Here is a 7,459-nt window from a genome sequence, read left to right as displayed (position 1 = left end):
GTAGCAAGAAAGAAAAAATGCAGTGTTGCAATAAAACTTTATGTATAAAAATAGGCAGTGGTAGGCCATATTTGGCCTATGGCTCCCAGTTCTCTGAACTCCCTACTGTAGATTGTCACCTTTATCATAATATTTTAATTCTGTACCTTTAATTCCATATTCCTTTTGACCACAGGACATATTCACCTAGATGTTTCATCATTATCTCAGTTTTAATATGGTCAAAATTTAATGAACCCTATTCAAATTAATAGTCCCCTTTTAAATTTTCCTTTCCTTTACTTAAACTTTATGTATGTATTGACTTTTCCCTATGCACAGTTAGTCTATACATCCTGTTGGGTTTTTAATTTATTCCTTCATTTTTATTCCCATAGTCCCTACCTTAGCCCAGTTTCCTATTTTTTCACAAATAGATCGATATAAAGATGTCATAATTGTTTTTCTTAATTTATTCTCTTCAGATCCATTTCATACATATCTTCATAAAAAAATCACTGTCATCACCTCTTGCTCAAACACTTTCTCTGACTTCTTTTTTTTTTTTAATTTTTTTGAGAGATATTTGCTCTAGGAGGCATGAAGAGACAGAGAAATAGAAAGTGATAAATCACCTCCCCCAGGGGGGATGCCATGCCGCAATCCCTTATTCTCCATTCTCCTCTCAGGATTTTGGGCACACATGCACACATGTGCAACATAAATTTTAAGCTGCCAGGTCTGGGACTCGAACCATGGTTGGCCACATGGGAGACTAGTGACATAACTATTACACCCTCTGCTGGTCCCTGATTTCTTATTTATAGAGAATAAAATCTAAACTCTTTTGTCTAGTGGATACTGACTTTATTATCTGACTCTCACTTATTCATTCATTATATAAGTCTCTATTGATTACCACTATATTCTAATTATATGACATATCATAGACAGTGATGAAGAATATTAAATTGACCTTCATAGAGCTTATGATATTTTAGTAAAGACAGAGCAAAATTATTTACAAAATACTGTGAGGAATGCAATAATGGATATGCAGAAAATGGTGTGTTCGTTTAACAGGGAGACCTAATGTAGTTTAGGGCTAAGAGTAATCTACCTTTGGAAATAATGTTTAAGCTGAAATGGGAAGAGTGAGTAAGTACTACATTGGGAAGAAGTGGGGTTGGGGAAGCAGAAAAAGATCTGTCTCAAACACATGGGAGCAGAACATACCATGGAATATGAGCAATGGAATACATGTTCATGGATGTATTAGAAGTATGGTGAGTAAAGAAGCTGAGACTTAGACAGGGGTTAGGTGTTAGAAGATCTTGAATTAAAAATGAAAATGATTGAAGTATTAAGTGGAAATGCTCCTTTCACCTATTCATTTTGGATGATCATTTTAGCTATAATGTCAAAAATGAAAATAAATCTGGAATAATAAACAGGATGTTGGTTCAGTGATGCACAGAGATTAGGATAACAGCGGGTGTGGAGTGGGGAACTGGGTACAGAATTTGTGATTGACTCATTGTGGCAATGTGAGGAAGAAAGCAGTAAGGGAACATCCCTCCCTCAGCAAATAAACTCATTTCTTCTTGGAGACCTTTCCATGGAAAGGTCATTCCACCACAAATTCAAATCCTGCTTTTTTTTTTTTTTTGAGAGATTTTTGCTATAGGGAGTGTACATTTGTCAGAGAGATAAAAAGCAAGAAATCACCCTACCACCCCAGGGGGATGGCCATGCCATAATTCTTACTGCTCCATTCTCCTCTAAGGATTTTGTGCATGCATGCACACATCCCTTTTGTGAGTTTTGTCACCAGGTCTGGGACTTAAACTGTAGTCGACCATGTAGGAATCCAGTGCCCCAACCACTACACCACCTGCTAGTCCTGTAAATCCTGCTCATATTTTAAGAGCAAGCTCACATCTTACCAAGCTCACATCTTACTTACTCATAATTCCCTCCTTTACTGCTCCAGTTCATTTCACTGTGAAATGATACCCTTACTTTGAACTCCCAGAGTATCTGTTCTCGATGTTTCTCCTTTTGGCATTTACACAATTATCTTACATTATTATTTATTTTATGCATAAACCAGAGTGCAGGATATTATAGGAAATGTGGAGGATATCTTGTTCTTCTTTCACTTCCTATTAAGTCTCTGGCATTGTCTATGTACCTAGTCAATATATGTTAAATGCTTATGAAGAAATAGATAAATGAGCAATGAATCAATCATATTCAGATTTAAGAAAGAACATAGCAGGAAATGTCAGAAGCAGATAATGTCATTCCATAATCTAATATTATCTTTTTTTCTCAACTTTATCAGTTAATAACAATGCCCACACAATGTCTCTCATTGGTTCATTAGCACTTAATTCTTATTATATTGTCTACATTTTGCTTTATCCATTTATTCCATTTATTATCATTCCATGACTATGTCTCTCATATTTCATTGTAATATTTAATTTTATATTCATTTCAAATTCTATTACTTAACATATGGAGCTATCTCTTTGACCTTCTATTCACCCAGATATTTCTTTAAACTCTGCCAAAGATCTACTTTGAATTGATGTCTTTTCCCAATGAGATTTGAGCCCTGGAATACATGTCTTCAGTCAGGAGTCAATTCTGAAATAGTTTCACTGAATCTAGGCAGTGCAGGCTTGTTCCCATTGCCTCACTGAACAATGTCAGAGGTGAGAGTTGAAAGTTGTGAGCAGATGGTAATGAGGTAATACTTGAGGGTGTAAGAATCACTATAAACTAGAGCACATGTCAAAGTACAAATGATTTCTGCTTCCAGGGAGTGTTTCTCAGCCTTGTGTTACAGAATTTAAATATGTTTAGTCTCATTTCCCAGCATAGCTGGAAGATTGGACCATTATTATTGATTCTAAATGGGTCATTTAAGAATCTCACCAGTGAACTTTGTAGCTGGAGCTTAGTTAACAAATTATAATTACTGTGATCACAGGACCAGTAGATCTAGCCTAACCTAGAAGTAGGCCTGATACGTAACTATAACTATGTCTATTTATCTATCTAATTGTTTACATCTATGAAAAATATTCTATAGAGAATCTTAAAAATTGTATATTAAAACATTATAGATAAAATTTTAAAATACATTAAAAGATATTGCTGTGTCCCATCAGTTTCTTAAAATTTATATGGAAACCAAATATAAGAATTAGTTCTCAATTTACAAGCTACAGGAGTTATAGATTGAAGCTGTGCAGTGGCATAGCAGTAAAAGTTGGCACTCTGTGAGATTGATCCATGTGGGAAGTTTCTGAGATTGTGTGCGGAGAACCTCTCTGAGTATGCCAGGCATGCACATGCCCACAGTCTGGGGCTGACTGAGGCTGGGTTGAATTACAGTGTCAAGACTCTGTTGGGATGTTATTTCTCATTCGCTGTCTCTCTCTGTTTCTCTCACTCATGGAAGAAAGAAAGAAAGTAAAAAAAAAAAAAGAAAAAATTCATAGATCACAGGTTTGGGAAGAATCTTCACTCTTATTTTAACAGTCTGTTTCTATTACTGCAATCTAGGTTTGTTAATGGATCATTCTCTCACTCTCTATTGCCAGAGGGCACATACACTTTCCAGAGAGAGACTTCCCTTCCTCTCTTGATAGCTGTGCCTTTGCATATTTGATAAAAATTTTTTTAGAGGTTTTTGATATAGGCTGTGTGTGCTCGCCAGAGAGACAGAGAAACAGAAAGCGAGAAATCACCCCCCAGGGGGGATGGCCATGCCACAGTCCCTTCTCCTCCATTCTCTTCTCGGGATCTTGGGCACGCACACACACACCACCCCCCAGAGTGAGTTTAAGCCACTGGGTCCGGGACTCGAACCGTGGTTGACTACATGGGAGTCCAGCGACATAGCCATTACACTAACTGCTGGTCCCAATAAAATATTTCTTTTCTGCATCATATTATTCTACTAATATTTGCCAACTAGTGCTTAGCTCCTTTCTTTTTCAACATCTGAGTCTTAGTCATAGAAGCTGATTAAAGGCCTCTATAAGGATATTTTTTAACAGGAGCTGTTCAATAAGAAAAGAAAAGAGAAAAATACCCTTTTGTTTTCTGGGGTTACATCTAGAGGAACAGAGCCTGGAAGTCACAGTATCCTTTTAGAGTCTTTTGTCAGAAGGTTGGTTTGAGAGACAGAAGTTGAAAAACAAGGAACTAATTTAGAGATCAGTGAAAGTTCAGATGGTATCTCATTTCCTGCTTCCAGTTTTCCTACCTTTCCTATTATTTGCTTACACAACTCAATGAATTCTTTTTTGACCTAAACTAGTTTAAGTTAGGTTTTTGTCACTAGTGACCAAAAAAATATTGACCAGAAATTCAAGAACACTTCAATAAACATCTGAATATAAAGAAGCAGTTGTTGCATAGGCATTTTCACAGCTGAACTTGAAAATCAGCACGTGTGTTGTTGTGGAAATGGTAGGCTCATTTGAGGGGTTTTCTGAATCTCAAATATATTAGACATCTGCAGCCAGTGAGCCTATGTTCTGAGTATCTGTAGCAGTCAAAGTTTAATCAGAGAAGCAGAACCACTAGGAGATATGTGTGTATGTGTGTGTGTGTGTGTGTGTGTGTGTGTGTGTGTTCACCATTTTGTTGCAGGAATTTAACCTAATGCAATTACCAGTTGATTAAGCAGGCTCTGTAAAGTTGTTATCTTCATGTCCGATGATCAAACTTTAAGTCTTAAAGAAAAGTGGTTAGGAAGGAAAGGTGTATATAAAGTCAAAAGAGCAAGAACAAATGGGAAACCCTAAGACACACAGCGGGGGTGGCATAAACAAACCTATGAGTTCAAACTGAAATCCTTGTCAGTTCTTGTTCTCTCTGATCTGCATGGTAGTGGGTCTTCTGGCCAAACTTAAGACTCCTTATTGAGTGAGCAAAACCTACACTCCTGGCCCAGGAGTCTTAATACTGAAAGACAATATGGAGTACAAGAAATGCATGTTTGGCCACTCCATCAGGTCCAGTAGGTGAGCTGGAAAATAAACATGAGTGAGCAGCGTAGTGATTGCTGCTTGGCTTCCGCCTCCAAAATCTCCCACAGGAATCTCTCGTTTTTCTTTTGTACCCTCTAATAAAAATATAGAGGGAAAGGAATTCTCCACTAGGTAGGTCAGCCCAGCTGTGTTGATGCATTACAGAGCCACTATAGCATTGAAATCATTGAAATGTTATATTCTAAAGAAGCTAAAAATGCACCTGGTGTCTGTCTGTATGTGCGTGTTACAAAGTGAGTGGAATGTCTCCGATACTGAGAGTAGGAAACGGGTGTTAATGAAAGAAAAAGGCATCTTAATGAAGCAGAGAGCCGAGCTGTCACTTGCTTTCATACCAGAATATCATATTGCACGGTGATTTTTGTGTGTCTGCATACATCTTATTTATTGATGCTTTTATAAATTATTTCTTAAATGTTATAAATACCATGTATTTTTGTAAGACAGAGAGAGAAGGTAAGTTCAGAATTCCCTAAAGAAGTATATTTCACCTTCTACCAATTGTTAGAGTTCCCCATGCTATTCTCTTCTGAGTAGTATAAATAGAAATTTTGACCATGGTGTTTTTGTTTGATCCAGAGATGGGTACTTTTGGCAACAATTTGGGTTTTTATAACATTTTAAGACTATTTTAGTTTGCTGTAGGTTTGATAAAACATGCAGCCTGAAGGAGTTTTCCGTTAATTTATAAGCCTTGCACTTATGGAAGGAAATTTAATACATATATTTCTGATGTTTATACTTAAATCATTAACATGTTGTATACACAAGTACTCTTTCTGCCTTTAAAATAAGCCATTTTCTCTTCAAAGAGAAAGCTTTGTTTTCCCAAGAGTAAATGAACTTGGAGATCAATGATTTATTTGAAAATTGAACTCCATGAAATTGTGATAGTTTTTTCCCAGTACATAATTTTTATGTCAGAGCTGCCAATCTACTTGCTTACTTTTTTTTTCATTTAATTTACTTGTTTCATTTTTGGATGGGGAGTCTTTGTCTATATTCATTTAGTAAGGATTAGTATATTATCATCCTACCAGAACCTTTTATTAGATTTGCTGTTTACTTAAATCATCAGCATTTATTTCTATTTGCTTTTTAACTCCAAGATAATTTATCACTGCACAGAGTATTTTAAATTCATTCTAAAATTTAAATTATGTTTTAAAAGTGTTAAATCTAGGGACCAGCAGTTGGTGTAATGGCTATGTTGCTGGACTCCCACGTAGTCAACCACGGTTCGAGTCCTGGACCTGGTGACTCAAACTCACATTGGGCACGTGTGTGTATGTGCCCAAGGTCCTGAGAGGAGAATGGAGGAGAAGGTATTGCGGTGTGGCCATCCCCTCTGGGGGGGGGTGTGATTTCTTGCTTTCTATCTCTCTGTCTCCCTCTGTCTGTCTGGCAAGCGCATGCGCCCTATAGCATAAACCTCTCCAAATAAAAAAGTGTTAAATCTATTGATTGAATTAATTATAGTATTTAAATGATACTATCTGAATTTCCCATGAAAAGTTTATGTAGTTTTCTTGTTCATAATTTTTTCAGAGATTTTTTTTTTAGATTTTTTTTTTTAAATTTTACCAGAAAGAGATAGAGCAAGAGAGAGGGAAAGTGAGAAAGCAAGCCACTAGGTCCAGGACTCAAATAGCAGTTGGCCATGTGGGAATCCAATGCCCTTATCCACCACACCACCTGCTGGGCCCTAGAAATTTTTTTATTCTATTGCTATAGTTTCAGTAGAAAATGAAAAAGATCAAATGTTATTTTTCCTGAAGCTTTTTAATCTTCATACTGAGCTTAAGATTATATTATTATAATGTACCATTTTCTGAACCAAAAAAAGAAAAAACCCAAGAATTCATAAAATAAAAACTATAAACATAGTACCATAAAACAACATATCTAATATAAGTTTAGGTACTTTTATTTATTCTTCTTTCACATATACACATATATACACACATACGCATTCACAATGTTTACACGCACACATACATGTAGTTATATACACATATACACAGGTGTATATATACAAATGTATACTTAGTTATACAAATATAAATTCTCTAATAATTACACATACTTAAAAAATTATTACATGCTCAGATAAATCATTTACATAATTAAAAATATGTTAAGTCTGTCTTTTCTCCAGATGCTTGAAATAGCACCATTATCCTATGTCTTTACATAAACATATGGATATATTTCTGGATTTTAATATGTCTATATATTAGTTTACATATATCCAGTACCAAATTAGTTAAAATGTTACAGTTTTATAATTAATATTATCTGGCAGGATCCCTTACCCTTTATGACTTTTCAGATCTCCTCACTTCTTTTTTTTTGAGGGGGGGGGAAAGTTTTTCCTATAGGGCGCGTGTGCTCGCCGGAAAGAC

The sequence above is a fragment of the Tupaia chinensis genome, unplaced genomic scaffold (assembly GCF_000334495.1).
Source record: "Tupaia chinensis unplaced genomic scaffold, TupChi_1.0 Scaffold145257_1, whole genome shotgun sequence".
In the NCBI taxonomy this organism is placed as follows: Eukaryota; Metazoa; Chordata; class Mammalia; order Scandentia; family Tupaiidae; genus Tupaia; species Tupaia belangeri.
This window is presented reverse-complemented; position numbering follows the sequence as displayed.